The following is an 18107-nucleotide window of genomic DNA, read 5'->3' as shown; positions in this document are numbered from 1 at the left end:
AAAGTATTGGTGATTTGATGATGTTGAAATGTTGAAGTTGAAATGGTGCTGGAATAATTGACACAGTTCCTGTTTTCTTTGTGACTTGCGGTAACTCATTGTGGTTCTAAATCAATAGTTGTTTAGTGGTCCGACATTGTCGGAAACATGAAATTGCGTGACCATGATGTAGGTCATGTAACTGTTTGTTACATGCAATATGCTTTGTGGACTTCACCGGACAAAGGCTGCTCTTCAGTTTTGTGATGAAACAAAGGTGTGGTTGAATTTATTCTACCACTGTGTCTTCTTATTGTCTCTGCCTTTAGGCCTACAGTTGAAGTTGGAAGTTTACATACACCTTAGCCAAATACATTTAAACTCAGTTTTTCACAATTCCTGACATTTAATCCTAGTAAAAAATCCCTGTCTTTAGGCCAGTTAGGATCACCACTGTATTATAAGAACGTGAAACATCAGAATAATAGTAGAGAGAATCATTTATTTCAGCTTTTATTTCTTTCATCACATTCCCAGTGGGTCAAAAGTTCACATACACTCAATTAGGATTTGGTAGCATTGCCTTTAAATTGTTTAACTTGGGACAAACGTTTTGGGTAGCCTTCCACAAGCTTCCCACAATAAATTGAGTGAATTTTGGCCCATTCCTCCTGACAGCACTGGTGTAACTGAGACAGGTTTCGAGGCCTCCTTGCTCACACACGCTTTTTCAGTTCTGCCCACAAATGTTCTATAGGATTAAGGTCAGGTCTTTGATGGCCACTCCAATACCTTGCCATTTTGCCACAACTTTGGAAGTATGCTTGGGGTCACTGTCCATTTGGAAGACCCATTTGCGACCAAGCTTTAACTTCCTGACTGATGTCTTGAGATATTGCTTCAATATATCCGCATAATTTTCCTCCCTCATGATGCCATCTATTTTGTGAAGTGCACCAGTCCCTCATGCAGCAAAGCACCCCCACAACATGATGCTGCCACCCCGGTGCCTCACAGTTGGGATGGTGTTCTTTGGCTTGCAAGCCTCCCCCTTTTTCCTTCGAACATAACGATGGTCATTATGGCCAAACAGTTCTATTTTTGTTTCATCGGACCAGAGGACATTTCTCCAAAAAGTACGATCTTTGACCCCATGTGCAGTTGCAAACCTTAATCTGGTATTTTTTAGGGCGGTTTTGGAGCAGTGCTCCAAAACCGTGTTCCTTGCTCAGCGGCCTTTCAGGTTATGTCGATATAGGACTCGTTTTACAGTGGATATAGATACTTTTGTACCCGTTTTCTCCAGTATTTTCATAAGGTCCTTTGCTGTTGTTCTGGGATTGATTTGCACTTTTCACACCAAAGTACGTTCATCTCTAGGAGACAGAATGCGTCTCCTTCCTGAGCAGAATGACGGATGCATGGTCCCATGGTGTTTATAGTTGCGTACTTGGTCCGACAGTATCAGAGGAGGAAGAAAATAGCTGTCCTCTGGCTTCACCATGGTGCTACCCAAGAGGAGGCTTCTGGAGGCTTTCACTGCAAAACAGTGTTTTAACCAGTTATTTGGTGACGTGAATATATTTAGATTAGTTTTATTTATTTTTTAAAACTTTTTAAATGTTTCACAATTTTTTTTCCTGAAATTCACTGAGTAGGACGGTCCTCCACTTCCTCCTGTGAGGAGCCTCCATTGATATTAATATGTCTGTCTGTTGACTGATACATGTCTAAAGATATCTGGAGAGCATACAGTACAGTACCACGAAAATGTCTGATCTCCATGTCACTCGCTAGCGAAGTAAGACACTCTCATGCCTCGGCTGACTAGATAAAAAGCGAGACTATGGAGCCAAGTATGACCCCTCTTCTGGCACACACAAACTGTGTGAAATATATTTGAATCCATTACATCTACAGTAGACGCTATGTTGTGAATTGGATAGCAACATGGGTTAATGTCACATTTACATTTGACATTTTGGAAACACTTTACTTGACACCCAGTGCCATAACACGTTATGACACGGTCATAACCATGTCATATCAAATTACATAACCTGTCATGACACATACAGTACCAGTCAAAAGTTTGGACACACCTACTCATTCAAGGGTTTTTATTTATTTTAACTATTGTCTACATTCTAGAATAATAGTGAAGAATTCAACATATGGAATCACGTAGTAACCAAAACAAGGGTTAAAAAAAATCTAAATATATTTTATATTTCAGATTCTTCAAAGTAGCCACCCTTTGGCTTGATGACAGCTCTGCACACTCTTGACATTCTCTCAACCAGCTTCACCTGGAATGATTTTTCCAACAGTCTTGAAGGAGTTTCCACATATGCTGAGCACTTGTTGGCTGCTTTTCCTTCCCTCTGCAGTCCAACTCATCCCAAACCATTTCAAATTGGGAGTACTGTATATTTAGAGCTGTTTTGACATATATTGCGTTATTTTATGGCTGGTTATGACACAAGAGTGTCAAAAACCTCAAAACCTACCACATAGGGAAAAACATTCCATTACAACATAACAAACAGGTAGGCGATCTAACATTTTTTTATTAACCATATTAAATTATCATTGTAATTGCGCACACAGTGATGTCAGACATGCACCTACCCAATGCTCTTTTGCTGATGACTGGGATGAATGCAGGAGCAGATTTCAGGAGCAGGACAAGACACCCTCTGTTAGACTGATGACTGATATAAGGGCATGTACGTGATAGGCCTATCTGGCTTATATGACTATGATGGTCATAATTCTTCCTGACGGTGTCATAAGGTGTATTTTATACAAGCTATTTAAAATACGATGAAAAAAACATGGCTGTAAATAATTCATTACAACAAAGGATTTAAGAAAAACTTTCAAACGAAAGGAAAGTTCTTTGCCGGGAAAAATATAATTTGTCTTAACCAGCAACAAATTAACGCAATTTTTGTCACAAAAGGTCTAAATATATAACGGTCATGACATATTATGACATGACTGTCATAACGTGTTATGACACTGGGTGTCAAGTAAAGTGTTACCAACATATTAGTAATTTAGCAGATTTACAGTCATGTTTTAACAGCAGTGAGTGCATACATTTTCATACCGGTCACCTGTGGGACTTGGAACACACAACCCTGGCATTGTAAGGGCTCTGCTCTACCAACTGAGCCACACAGGACCCGTTGCACAAAGTTGTAAGTTAATTATCTATAAATGGTCATTTGAAGAAACACCTGTGCAAACTAGTTTTGTAGAGATTTTGTTCCAATTATAAAGCTTGAAGGTGACTGACATTATGATGGGAAAAGGCAAGCATTTTAGATGATATGCTGTTCCGCAGGCCTGGCAGATGAATTATGCACACTGATAATTATTCTCCAAGGTGTTCCTCTAATGCAGATATGTGAAATTAAACAAATAGAACAGAGGACAGACATGACAGCAGTCATCGATGGCTACAGTTTTTGTTTTACTGTTCGTACTGTGTGTCTATTTGCACCAATGGTCCACAGAATTCAGGCTGGTCTCATAGATTATATGTAACATAGTTACGAAAACCCGGGACACTCAAATGTGTATAATATGTTATGCTTGTTATGGTTATATAAGACAGAAGGTTACTTAAGGCAAAAAACAAATGGTGGTTGGTGGACGTGGATGGGTGGGTGTTTACTACTTTTTAGCTACTTTGCAACTACATAGCATGTTAGCTAACCCTTCTAATAACCTTAACCCAACTCCTAACCCCTATCTCCTAGCCTAGCTAACATTAGCCACCTAGCTAACATTAGCCACAACAAATTGGAATTTGTAAAATATCATACGAATTGTAATTCGTAACATATCACACGAAATGAATGATGAACAACCACAAATGAATACATACCATACCAAATGTAACACATAGTCATTTGAGTGTCCCGTATTTTTGTTTAGCATGTTACGCCTACCCTAGCCCAATAATGGACTAAAGGAGCTTAACGTTACTCCTTATAGTCCAAGAATCATACATGTTCTGTTTAGAAGCGAATTGGCTCTGGCAGCCAAAACAGCCAAATACTCCATCTAAACGTGAATCGATTCTCCATTGCGGTACGGTTCTAGAAACATAAAGCCATCTACCTTCATATCACATTCAAATAAATTCACAAATGCAAAATATACACTTACTGTACACCACAGGAGGTTGCTGGCACCTTAATTGGGGAGGACGGGCTCGTGGTAATGACTGGAGCAGAATAAGTGGAATGGAATCAAATACATCAAACACATGGTTTCCATGTGTTTGATGCCACTCCCTCAGCAGCCTCCACTGCGGTACACTGTTTTAACCAGTTTTTAACACGGATGCAGCGGCAGTATTTTTCAGTGACAACACGTTTGTGGCGTCAGTCTTCCATTTACACACAGGTGTTCCAAGGCGCAGATAGCTAATTTGCACAGATAGTCGACTCTGTCTTCCGTCTGTTTTCCATTAACAAGCACTGTAACATGGGAATATGGCTGTGTGGGAACCCTATAAAAAGGTGTGTAGTAATTTAACCTTTTTTAATTTTGTATTATTTCTTGCTGATATGGAAGATAAATTCCTTACGTTTCCAAAACCATGCAGACAGTGTCAGGGCTCTTAACCTCTATGGGCTAGGTGGGACGCTAGCGTGCCACCCGTGGTGCACTCCATCAACAGCAGGTGCATTTCAAGAGCGGCAAATTTGAATCCAAATAAATGTCAAAATTCAAATTTTTCAAACATACAACTATTTTACACCCTTTGAAAGATAAACATCTCCTTAATCTAACCACGTTTTACGATTTCAAAAAGGTTTTACGGCGAAAGCATAAATTTAGAGTATGTTAGGACAGTACATTTACAAGAGTTGTGTGTAATGTTTTGTCAATTCAAAGACAGGGTCACCAAAACCATAAAACCAGCTAAAATGATGCACTAACCTTTTACAATCTCCATCAGATGACACTCCTAGGACATTATGTTAGACAATGCATGCATTTTTAGTTCTATCAAGTTCATATTTATATCCAAAAACAGCGTTTTACTATGGCATTGATGTTGAGGAAATCGTTTCCCTCCAATAACCGGCAGTCAAGTCAGCACCACAAATTAAATAATTAAAATTAGAAAACATTGGTAAAATATTATATTGTCCTTGAACGCAATCAACTTGCCAGATTTAAAAATAACCTTACTGGGAAATCACACTTTGCAATAATCTGAGCACTGCGCCCAGAGAAATACGCGTTGCGATACAGACTAGACGTCATGTTGGGGAGATCTAAAATCGAAAATACTATGTAAATAATCCATTACCTTTGATTCTCTTCATCAGATGTCACTTCCAGGTATCACAGGTCCATAACGAATGTAGTTTTGTTCAAAAAAGCTCATCATTTATGTCCAAAAATCTCCGTCTTGTTAGCACATGATCTAAGCCAGCCGGACTTCTCGTCATGAACGAGGGGGAAAAAATATATTTACGTTCGTTCAAACATGTCAAACGTTGTATAGCATAAATCATTAGGGCCTTTTTAACCAGAACATGAATAATATTCAAGGTGGACGAATGCATACTCTTTTATAACGTATTGGAACGAGGGTACCCAACATGAACTCGCGCGCCAGGTGTCTAATGGGACATCATCGTTCCATGGCTCTTGTTCGGTCAGATCTCCCTCCAGAAGACTCAAAACACTTTGTAAAGGCTGGTGACATCTAGTGGAAGCAATAGGAAGTGCCAAAATATTCCTCAGCCCCTGTGTTTTTCAATGGGATAGGTTTAAAGGTAATACAACACATCAGGTATCCACTTCCTGTCAGAAAATGTCTCAGGGTTTTGCCTGCCAAATGAGTTCTGTTATACTCACAGACACCATTCAAACAGTTTTAGAAAATGTAGGGTGTTTTCTATCCATATGTAATAAGTATATGCATATTCTAGTTACTGGGTAGGAGTGGTAACCAGATTAAATCGGGTATGTTTTTTTATCCAGCCGTGTCAATACTGCCCCCTAGCCCTAACAGGTTAACAAAACTCCCCCGACCAGAAGATACTATCGTCAATAGTCACTAAAAGTTATTAGCATCCATGAATGGGAAACATCTACCCCAGTTTGCAGAATCACACCATACCTTGTTTAGAAGCACAGTAAGAGCCAATTTATGCTTGATCTGAAATGTGGTCGGGGGCACCATATGGATATTTGAAGCAAGGCACGCAGAGGCCAAATTGAGCTCTGTACCACATTTCTGTGAGCCTCTCAAATTTTATAACAATGCGGAGGGCTCCATATAGCTCCGTAGTGAAATGATTGGTTGACCGTAGGTGAGGGCGGGAGGTCCTGTATGAACACAAACTAATTTCCATGACAACTTCCTTCACAACAGCTCTGCGCTGCTTGGCGAAGGTCAAGAAGGACGAATACCCTGACTTCTGCAGAGGTCATATCACCGTAAATGCAGACAATGCAGACGTCCGATTGAACATGTAGCACTTTTAATTGTTGCCTTGCTCAGTGAGGAGAGAGCAAAAGACAGAGGTGCAAAGTACTTAAGTAAAAAAAACTTGAAAGTACTACTTAAGTAGTTTACTATTTATATTTGTGACAACTTTTACTTCACTACATTCCTAATGAAAATATTGTACTTTTCACTACATATATTTTCCCTGACACCCAAAAGTACTTACTACATTTTGAATGCTTAGCAGGACAGGAAAATTGTCTAATTCACACACTTACAGTGCATTCAGAAAGTATTCAGACCCCTTGACCTGGTCCACATTTTGTTACGTTACAGCCTTATTCTAAAATGGATCAAATATTTTCCCCCCAAAATCAATCTACACACAATACCCCATAATGACATCACAATACCCCATAATGACAAAGTGCAGCACAGAAGGTCTCCATTCCTAAATGGAAGAAGTTTGGAACCACCAAGACTCTTGCCGGCTGGCCTAACTGGGGGGAGAAGGGCCTTGGTGAAGGGAGGTGAACTAAATGATTATCGCCCCGACAGGACAATAGTTGAGAAGGTGGAAAGTTTTAAGTTCCTCGGCGTACACATCACGGACAAACTGAAATGGTCCACCCACACAGACAGCATGGCGAAGAAGGTGCAACAGCGCCTCTTCAACCTCAGGAGGCTGAAGAAATGTGGCTTGTCACCTAAAACACTCAAACTTTTACAGATGCACAATCGAGAGCATCCTGTCGGGCTGTATCACTGCCTGGTACTGCAACTGCACCACCCTCAACTGCTAGGCTCTCCAGAGGGTAGTGCGGTCTGCACGGCTCATCACCAGGGGCAAATTACCTGCCCTCCAGGACACCTACAGTACCCGATGTCACAGGAAGGCCAAAAAGATCATCAAGGACAATAACCACCCGAGCCACTGCCTGTTCACCCTGCTATCACCCAGAAGGCTAGGTCAGTACAGGTGCATCAAAGCTGGGACTGAGAGACTGAAAAACAGCTATCTCAAGGCCATCAGACTGTTAAACAGCCATGAGGCTGCTGCCAACATACAGACTCAAATCTCTGGCCACTTTAATAAATGGATTTAATAAAGGTATCACTAGTCACTTTAAATAACGCCACTTTAATGATGTTTACATATCCTACATTACTCATCTCATATGTATATACTGTATTCTATACCATCTACTGCATCTTGCCTATGCCGCATGGCCATCGCTCCTCCATATATTTATATCTACATATTCTTATTCATCCCTTTACATTTGTGTGTATAAGGTAGTAGTCGTGAATTTGTTAGATTACTTCACTGTCAGAACTAGAAGTAGAAGCATTTCGCTACACTCGCATTAACATCTGCTAACCATGTGTATGTGACCAATACAATTTGATTTGACCAAGAACCCGATGGTCAATCCGTCAGAGCTCCAGAGTTCCTCTGTGGAGAAAGACAACCATCTCTGCAGCACTCCACCAATCAGGCATTTATGGTAGAGAGACCAGGCGGAAGCCACTCCTCAGTAAAAGACACGACTGCCCGCTTGGAGTTTGCCAAAATCAAATCAAATTGTATTTGTCACATGCACCGAATACAATAGGTGTAGACCTTACCGTGAAATGCTGACTTACAAGCACTTAACCAACAATGCAGTTAAGAAAATAGTTAAGAAAATATTTACTAAATAAACTAAAGTAAAAAATAATACCACAATAAAATAACATCAATGAGGATATATACAGGGGTACCGGTACGAAGTCCATGTGCAGGGGTACATGTTAGTCGAGGTAATTTGTACATGTAGGTAGGGGTAAAGTGACTATGCATAGATAATAAACAGTGAGTAGCAGCAATGTAAAAAAAAAATGGGAGGGGTCAATTCAAATAGTCCGGGTGGCCATTTCATTAATTGTTCAGCAGTCTTATGGCTTGGGGGTAGAAGCTGTTAAGGAGCCTTTTGGACCTAGACTTGGCGCTCCGGTACCGCTTGCCGTGTGGTAGCAGAGAGAACAGTCTATGACTTGGGTGACTGGAGTCTTTGACAATTTTTTGGGGCCTTCCTCTGACATGCCTAGTATATAGGTCCTGGATGGCAGGAAGCTTGGCCCCAATGATGTACTGGGCTGTATGCACTACCCTCTGTAGCACCTTACGATTGGATGCCGAGCAGTTGCCATACCAGGCGGTGATGCAACCAGTCACAATGCTCTTGATTGTGCAGCTCTAGAAATGTTTGAGGATCTGAGGACCAATGTCAAATCCTTTCAGTCTCGAGAGGAAAAGGCATTGTCGTGCCCTTTTCATGATTTTCTTGGTGTGTTTGGACCATGATAGTTTGTTAGTTTGTCGATGATGTTGACACCAAGGAACTTGAAACTCTCGACCAGCTCCACTACAGCCCCATCGATGTGAATGAGGGCATGTTCGGTCCTCCTTTTCCTGTAGTCCACGATCATCTCCTTTGTCTTGCTAACGTTGAGGGAGAGGTTGTTGTTCTGGCACCACACTGCCAGGTCTCTGACCTCCTCCATATAGGCTGTCTCATCGTTGTCAGTGATCAGGCCTACCAATGTTGTGTTGTCAGCAAACTTAATGATGGTATTGGAGTCGTGCTTGGTCACACAGTCGTGGGTGAACAGGGAGTACAGGAGGGGACTAAGTATGCACCCCTAAGGGGACCCCGTGTTGAGGATCAACGTGGCAAATGTGTTGTTGCCTACCCTTACCACCTGGGGGCGGCCAGTCAGGAAGTCCCGGATCCAGTTGCAGAGGGAGGTGTTTAGTCCCAGGGTCCTTAGCTTAGTGATGAGATTTGTGGGCACTATGGTGTTGAACGCTGATCTGTAGTCAATGAACAGCATTCTCACATAGGTGTTCCTTTTGTCCAGGTGGGAAAAGGTAGTGTGGAGTGCAGTAGAGATTGCGTAGGCAAAAATGCACCTGAAGGACCCTCAGACCATGAGAATCAAGAGTCTCTGGTCTGAAGAAACCAAGATTGAACTCTTGGGCCTGAATGCCAAGTGTCACCTGGCACCATCCCTATTGTGAAGCATGGTGGTGGCAGCATCTTGCTGTGGGGATGTTTTGCAGCAGCAGGGACTGCGAGACTAGTCAGGATCGAGGGAAAGATGAACAGAGCGAAGTACAGAGAGATCCTTGATGAAAACCTGCTCCAGAACGCTCAGGACCTCAGACTGGGGCGAAGGTTCACCTTCCAACAGGACAACGACCATAAGCACACAGCTAAGACAATGCAGGAGTGGCTTTGGGACAAGTCTCTGAAGGTCCTTGAGTGGCCCAGCCAGAGCCTAGACTTGAACCCGATCGAACATCTCTGGAGAGAGCTGAAAATAGCTGTGCAGCGACACTCCCCATCCAACCTGACAGATCTTGAGAGGATCTGCAGAGGTGTGCCAGTCGCTGCCAAACGTGCTTCAACAAAGTACTGAGTAAATGGTCTGAATACTTATGTAAATGTGATATTTATGTTTATTATTTGTATACATTTGCATCCATTTCTAAAAACCTGTTTTTTCATTGTCATTGCGAGGTATTGTGTGTAGATTGATGAGGGGGGAAAACTATTTAATACATTTTAGAAGGCTGTAACGTAACAAAATGTGGAAAAAGTCAAGGGGTCTGAATACTTTCCGAATGCACTGCATCAAGAGAACATCCCTGGTCATACTGTAGAACATACTGTCTCTGGCGTACTCACTAAACACAAGATTCTTTTATAAATTATGTCTGAGTGTTGGTGTGCCCCTGGCTATCCGTAAATATAAATATATATATATATTGTTTCATTGTGCCATCTGTTTTGCTTAATATAAGGAATTGGAAACGATGTATACTTCTACTTTTAATACTTAAGTATATTCAAAACGAAATACTTTCAGACTTTTACTCAAGTAGTATTGTAACGACCCGGTATTGTGTTCTGTGGTTGTGGGTGTGTTATGGTTCTCATGGCTACTAGCAGGGGTTAAATATGTCAGGACAGAGGGAAAGGTTGGGGGGGTATGATGGGTAATCCCGCGGGATTTGGAAATGCATAAATAGGGATTACTGTCTCATCTTCTCTCTCTTTCTGTTCGGGGCCTTGATCTGTTCCTATGGGAGTAACCCTTAATTAGACTTGGTATAATTGTGTACGTTCAGCATTTAGCGGCGTGGTCTGTGGCCTGAACAATAGCCCAGTTTAGGAATAAACCTGTGTTCTGACCTGCACACCTAGAGTCCGTCTCTTTTTCCTTTATGACCCAGCCCGGGTCATTACATTGGCGTCAGAAGTGCTTTCGAACTACGGGATCAAGACTAGGCGAGTTAGCTGTTCAGTATAGACCGGGTTAGCTTTAGCGTGACTCGCATCTACGGTCATGATGCTTGGGGCGAGGCGGAAAATTAAGGAAGAGTCGGACAATGTGTCCGTTGTGGGCTCGGGGGTGCCCGGTCGGGAGGGTCGGGCGGCGACTGCCGTAGAAGAGCTGGAGGGCCACATGGCGTGAGTTAAATTGTCAGTCAGCAAGATGGCAGAACTGGCGGGTTTTCCTTCACACCGCTCGAGAGCAGACGTCACGGCGACGGGGATATCGACGTCACCGGGTGCGGAAATGGCGGGGCCTGCTTATGTAAACAGAGATGGCAGCGGCCTATTGCCATTAGCCACGGTAGCGGCTAAACTACCAAAGTTCAATGGACAAGGTAAATGGGACGTTTTTTTCACTCAATTCGAGTTGTTGGCTAGAGCCGGGAGGTGGTCTGACGAGACGAAAGCGTTACAGCTTGCCCTGAGCCTGACAGAGGAGGCGTCGGAATGCCTGTTAACGCTAGCCTCGGACGAGAGGGGCGACTACGGTGCGCTAGTGGAGGCATTGGGGGGCCGTTTCGGCAGCGACGCGCAGCCCAACATGCTGCGGATTGAACTGAGTAACAAAAAGAGACTTCAGGGGGAATCATTAAAGGCGATGGCAAGTGGTATTCTGAGCCTGACCAGGCGGGCTTATGCAACTATGCCGATTGGGGTGTAAGACGAGCTGGCACGGGACAGTTTTATTAGAGCGCTCTCTTCCACCGAACTGGGTAAGCATGTTCAGATGGCGGACCCACCATCTCTGCGGGCTGCAGTGGAGATAGCCGGGAAGAGGGAGCTGATCTGGGGTGAGGGAGTGAGAGTGGAAGTCGCCAGTCAACCAGAGGTGAGAGCAGTGGTGGCTGGGGTGCCAGGGGTCACGAAACCAGAGTGGGTCGACGAGTTGGGCGGGCTAGTCAAGACTGCTTCGCTTGTCATGGAGAGGGGCTCCAGGCAGCGTCGCAGTGTCAGCTCAACTCCTATTGTCTGCTGGGGTTGTGGCCAGCCTGGCCACATTCAGCGGGAGTGTGGCAGATTCCCCGTCACCAGGGAAACGACGGCGGGTTCTCGCGCAGGGGGGCAGCGCGGACCCACCCCCCCGCCCCGAACCCACTGTAAGCAAAAGAGATACCCAGCAGCGCAGACAAGAGGGTGGGGACCTGCTCCCCCAGGGTGTAGCTGCCGCCGTGTTTCCTAGTCCGGCAGTTGTGGTGGGACGTACCACCGTTGGGGACTTCTGCAATGTCATCGTCAAGGTAGAGGGGGTGGAATGTTTGGCCCTGGTCGACACGGGCTCTACAGTAACCCTGGTGAGACCAGACATACTACCTGTTGGGGTGCGGGTGGAGCCGACCCTTGTCCAGCTACGGACTGTCACGGGGGAGCTAGCCCCCATGTTAGGGAAGTGTCAGCTATCTGTGACTGTGGGGGGGAGAACTGTGGGGTGTCTGGCGTGGGTAGCAGCGGTGCAGGACCCCTGTATACTGGGAATGGACTTTTTGAAAAACTGTGGGGCTCAGTTGGACTTAGCGTCGGGCACTTTGAGGCTGTCGGGGGGGCCCACAGTGGGAATGTCGCCTTCGGGAGAGCCAGCAGGGGGCAGGGCTGTCCCTCCGTCCTCCTCCAAGCTTGCAGAAACTCCACCGGTCATCCCGGCTGCTCCCTTGGTCGTTGTGCCATTCCAGCAGCTGTCTCCGGCGGCGACGGCCTTCACTCCCCATCATGGTGCAAGCACAGGCAGCTCAGTAGCCCAAAACACACGGGCTCCTTCACCCCATCAGCCCGACGGGGGGAAGGAGGAAGCTATCGACGCCGTCGAGGCTGTGTGGCTGAAGAACTGTCAGGGTCTGGATGAGAGACAACAGAGACAGTTAAAGCAGCTGCTTTTGGACTTTAAAGATAGCTTCGCTTGGGGGGAAGATGAGGTAGGACAAACGCGCCTAGTTCAGCACGAAATAGACACTGGGGACGCCCGACCCATTAAAATTCGGCCCCGTCGTATTCCCCTTGCCAGGAGGGAAGCAGCAGACACAGCTATTGTTGACATGTTGCGGGCTGATTTCATTGAGCCATCAGATAGCCCATGGTCCGCGCCGGTCGTCATGGTGCCTAAGAAAGGGGGTAAACTTAGGTTTTGTGTTGACTACAGGGGCCTAAATTCTGTCACCACTAAAGACTCTTATCCCCTACCGAGGATTGATGAGTCGCTAGACCACGTGAGAGGGTCCTCGTGGTTCTCCTCCCTTGATCTGCGCAGTGGCTACTGGCAGGTGCCCCTCTCGCCAGGGGCACGTGAAAAAACAGCCTTCTCCACAGATAGGGGCCATTGGCAGTTCAAGGTGCTGTGCTTCGGGCTCTGTAATGCTCCTGCCACCTTTGAGAGGCTCATGGACAGAGTGCTGGCGGGGGTTCCGAGAGACGAGTGTGTTGTGTACCTAGACGACATATTGGTGCACGGCACATCGTTCGAGGGGGCACTGGGGGCACTTAGGCGAGTGTTGGAGAGGATCTCGGGGGCGTGGCTAAAATTACATCCGGGAAAGTGCCATTTCATGCAAAGGGAGGTGGCGTTCCTGGGGCATCAGCTGGGTGGTGAGGGCATCAGCACGATGCCAGACAAAGTAGAGGCTGTGAGGGGGTGGCCAGTTCCAGGGGAAAAAAAAGAGGTTAAGAGCTTCCTGGGGCTGGCATCCTACTATCGTAGGTTTGTGAAGGGGTTTGCGGGGGTAGCGGCTCCTTTGAACCACCTTCTCAAGGAGGACACTGTTTTTCAGTGGAGGGAAGAGCACCAGCGGGCGTTTGAGGCTCTCAAACGTGCCCTGATGGAGGCCCCTGTCCTGGCCTCACCAGACCCGAACCGTCCGTTCATCCTGGACACCGACGCTAGCAATGAGGGTTTGGGGGCTGTGCTGTCTCAGCGTGGTCCTGATGGGGAACACGTAGTAGCTTATTACAGCAGGACTTTTGATAAGGCTGAAAAACGCTACTGCATGACAAGGAGAGAGCTTTTGGCTGTCATGGCAGCAGTACGCCATTTCAAGTACTACCTGGGGGGCCTGCCGTTTGTGGTCCGGACGGATCACTCCGCCCTGCAGTGGCTTCTCTCCTTCAAGGAGCCAGAGGGTCAGATTGCCCGCTGGCTGGAGGAGCTGCAACCCTACGACTTCCAGGTGGAGCACAGAGCCGGCCTTCGCCACAGCAATGCAGACGCCTTGTCCCGCCGCCCGTGTGCTGAGGATGGCTGTGGGTACTGCGCCAAACGGGTGGAGCGAGAGAGAGAACTGTGCAGGGAGGAGGGAGTCACCGCCACGGTGAGTCAGCTGAGTGTGACAGAGTGCCGGGAGCTTGAGGCTGTGGACGTTGGGGGAGTGGAGGCGTCGCCAGGAGGAGGACGCAGAGCTGCGTCCTGTGCTGCGGTGGGTGGAAGAGAGAAGACGACCGCCGTGGGGGAAGTAGCCCCTCTATCACCAGTCACCAAGGGACTGTGGGCTAAATTCACAGTCCTTAGAGTGGCTGAGGGAGTGCTCCAGAGGGGGTGGAAAAAGCCAGCGACTGGAGAAATTACGTGGCAGGTAGTGGTGCCCAAAAGGCTGCAGGGGAGCGTGTTACAGCAGCTTCATGGGGGAGTTGGCGCAGGGCATTTTGGGGTCTCCAAAACGTTAAAGCGCATGCGTAAAGGCTTCTATTGGGCCAGGCACAGGAGGGATGTTGAGGACTTTTGTAGGCAGTGCGACGAGTGTGCTGCTAAAAAGGACCTCCAGGTCAGTCACACGCCCTCCTACAACAATTCCCAGTAGGGGAGCCCATGGAGAGACTGGGGGTAGACATAGTGGGGCCGTTTCCAACCACAGACAGAGGTAACAGGTGGATTCTAACCGCTATGGACTACTTCACCAAGTGGCCGGAGGCTTACGCTCTCCCAGACCAGGAGGCAGAGACAGTAGCTGATGCGTTGGTGGGGGGAATAATCAGTCGGTTTGGGGTGCCACAGTCTATTCACAGCGACCAGGGGAGAAACTTCGAGTCACGGGTGTTCTCAGAGTTGTGTAGACGGTTAGGTGCGGAGAAGACGCGCACTACTCCGCTTCACCCCCAGAGTGATGGGCTGGTGGAAAGATTTAACAGAACGTTAGCACAGCAGCTGGCCATCGTTACCTCAAAACACCAGAGAGATTGGGACACCCACTTACCGTTTATTCTTATGGCATGTAGGTCGGCTGTTCAAGAATCGACTGCGTGCTCCCCAGCACTACTAATGTTAGGTCGTGAGTTGCGCACCCCAGCCGAACTGACGTTTGGCCACCCTCCTGATAATGACGACGGGGTTTTGCCTGGCCCGAACTATGTGTGTCGTCTGCAGAACCGGTTAGAAGCGGCTCACACCTTCGCAAGAGAGCAACTCGAGAACGCAGGGGTGCGCCAAAAGCGCCACTACGACTCGCGCGCTAGGGGGAGTCACTTTGGAGCGGGAGAATGTGTGTGGCTTCACAACCCCACGCGCAAGAAGGGGCGGTGCCCAAAGCTGGACAGTGCATGGGTGGGGCCGTGTCTGGTGATAGAGAGAGTGGGGGAGGTGACGTACCGGGTGGAGGTCCCCCCACGGAGCAGGAAGGTGGTGGTCCACCGGGACCGATTGGCACCCTACAGAGGGAGGAAAACGGTAGGAAATGGGAGTGAGGTCTCTGATGTGAGCCCACGGGAACAGTCTAACGAGGAGACTCTAGCGCAACCTGAGCCTGGGATGGGGGCTGCTTCTTCGGAGGGCGCTGGAAATGACATTGGGGCAGATTAGTGTTCTGGGGGTTCACCGGTGAGAGCCACGGGGAGGCCCAAGAGACTGATGCGACCTCCGGGTCGTTTTAAGGATTTTGTTGTGTAACCCTAGGGGCTAGGATTTAGAAAGGGGGGGGCTATGTAACGACCCGGTATTGTGTTCTGTGGTTGTGGGTGTGTTATGGTTCTCATGGCTACTAGCAGGGGTTAAATATGTCAGGACAGAGGGAAAGGTTGGGGGGGTATGATGGGTAATCCCGCGGGATTTGGAAATGCATAAATAGGGATTACTGTCTCATCTTCTCTCTCTTTCTGTTCGGGGCCTTGATCTGTTCCTATGGGAGTAACCCTTAATTAGACTTGGTATAATTGTGTACGTTCGGCATTTAGCGGCGTGGGCTGTGGCCTGAACAATAGCACAGTTTAGGAATAAACCTGTGTTCTGACCTGCACACCTAGAGTCCATCTCTTTTTCCTTTATGACCAAGCCGGGTCATTACAGTATTTTACTGGGTTACTTTAACTTTTACTTGAGTCGTTTTCTATTAAGGTATCTTTACTTTTACTCAAGTATGAGATTTGGGTACTTTTTCCACCGCTGGCAAAAGAGCATAGAGGAACGAACAGACAAATAGGCTTACTGTTTAAAAAGGTTGTGAGATTTCCCTCTTAGCATCCAATGCATAAATTAACATTCTGACCAGTGAAGCTTTCTCTGCTATCAAGGTTTTAGAATAGAACGCAGTGACTCACAAAGGAAAATTGAATGCAATTTGGGAAAACTTAACATGAACAGCAGAAAGCGCACCATATCCACACAACATAAATTCACTGCTTCATGGTTCAAACTCTTAATTTACATATTGGGTGAGTTCGATTGTTTGAAACCATGGCAATTGCCAACGAATGTCACGCATGCGAGCCCAGTGCCGTTATACCAACTTTATATTGCAGGGAGAGACTTGATTAAGCTACATCAATGTTGCATATGCACCACTCATAAAACATTGTAAGTTGTGTTCAATAGGTGATGCTGAGTGGAGTCAATTCTACTCAAGAAGGCAAAACTGGTTTTCTAACTGATGGGAGCTAAACTTGAGCGGTGGCAGACAGACATTGTATTAGTGACGTATAGGATGCATGTCGTGGAAATAAAATAAGCAACAATGTAGCTAGAGCTAGTCATAAATTTTTACAAATTAGGACCGCAACGAAAGAAAAACCCACCCACATTTGCGCAGTAAAGTGGCTGCGCTGGGAGTAATGCCGCGTTCATGTGATAGTCGAGCTAGGTAACTCGGACATTTCTGACTTGATAACTGGTTGAACGAGGCACGTGTATAACTACAACCAGTTAGCAAGTCTCAAATAACCGAGTTTTCTAGTTCCGACTAGCTATGAACGCGGCATTACTCCTCACCGAACACAGCTCCTAAAAATGTCCAAGCATTAAAAACGATAACAAATCCCATTGATAGAGCATTCCAACAATATGGTCCACATTCTGAATTTATCTAAAGTTATTCATAAAATGTGATAATAACCTGAATCTAATGGTACTTTCAAGACAGGTCGGAAAGTCGATGCACTAGAAAGATGTCCGAGTTTCAAACTTCGAATTTCGAGTTGGATGACCGTTCAATACGATTTTTCCCAATCGGTATCGTTTTTTTCCAGAGTTCCCTGTTGTCTTGAACACATTGAAGTCAGAGAATTTCCAGTTCCGTGTTGTTTTGAACGCGGCATAAACTACGGGAACGCACCTAGATGATGCAAACGGTTTTGTCGACGTGAGCACTTCTGTTTGGATGAGTGAATACGTTTAACATTTGAAAACATGGGAATAAGAACTTTAAAATCTTAGCTCACCTGGTAAAAGTCCTGTGAATAAGTCCATTGAAATAAATGCATGAAATGGGCGTAGTTTTGCGATCTCCGACTATCCAGTTGTAGCCTAGTGTGTGTCCACAGTCTTTGGCGAATGACTTCGCGATGGGAAGAGAGAGCGAGAGCAGGACCCAGGTACGTCATGGCGAGAGGGAGGGGCGAGGATCTGAGGCGTTTCATATGGAAACGATGTCATTAGGAGTCAGATAACTTTTCACTGTCTTGGCTTTAGTGTAAAGAAGAAATATGATAATAGGCTGGCCTACTATTCTCATTCTCACCATACTACAATCTTGCTTGAAAATACCACATAACAGATACGTAAGGTCTATACACAGAGTTCTCAAACTGATGTGAAAATCAAATGTGTGAAATCAAATACAATGTTATTTGTCACATACGTCGAATACAACAGTTGTAGACCTTACCGTGAAATGCTTATTTACAATGAAAAAAATTTACTAAATAAACTAAAGTTAAAAATAAAAACGCAATAATAAAATAACAATAACGAATTTATATACGTGGTGGGGTACAGGTTAGTCGATGTAATATGTACAGTACCAGTCAAACGTTTGGACACACCTACAATACTCATTCAAGGGTTTTTTCTT

The 18107-nt window shown here is 45.9% G+C and overlaps 1 protein-coding gene across 1 annotated transcript in view; it reads right to left on the bottom strand.

Annotated features, from left to right (window-relative positions):
• The window catches only part of sh3b4 (SH3 domain-binding protein 4), a gene marked incomplete at its 3' end in the record, with an annotated part of 44954 nt that extends 27365 nt beyond the window's left edge, over positions 1-17589 (bottom strand). The window contains 1 exon segment of the mRNA NM_001141055.1: positions 17476-17589.
• Positions 17590-18107: the final 518 nt, after the last annotated feature.

Source organism: Salmo salar, chromosome ssa25 (genome assembly GCF_905237065.1).
Source record: "Salmo salar chromosome ssa25, Ssal_v3.1, whole genome shotgun sequence".
NCBI classification, from domain to species: Eukaryota; Metazoa; Chordata; class Actinopteri; order Salmoniformes; family Salmonidae; genus Salmo; species Salmo salar.
The sequence above is the reverse complement of the archived record's forward strand: the minus strand, read 5'-3'. Positions and strand labels throughout refer to the sequence as shown.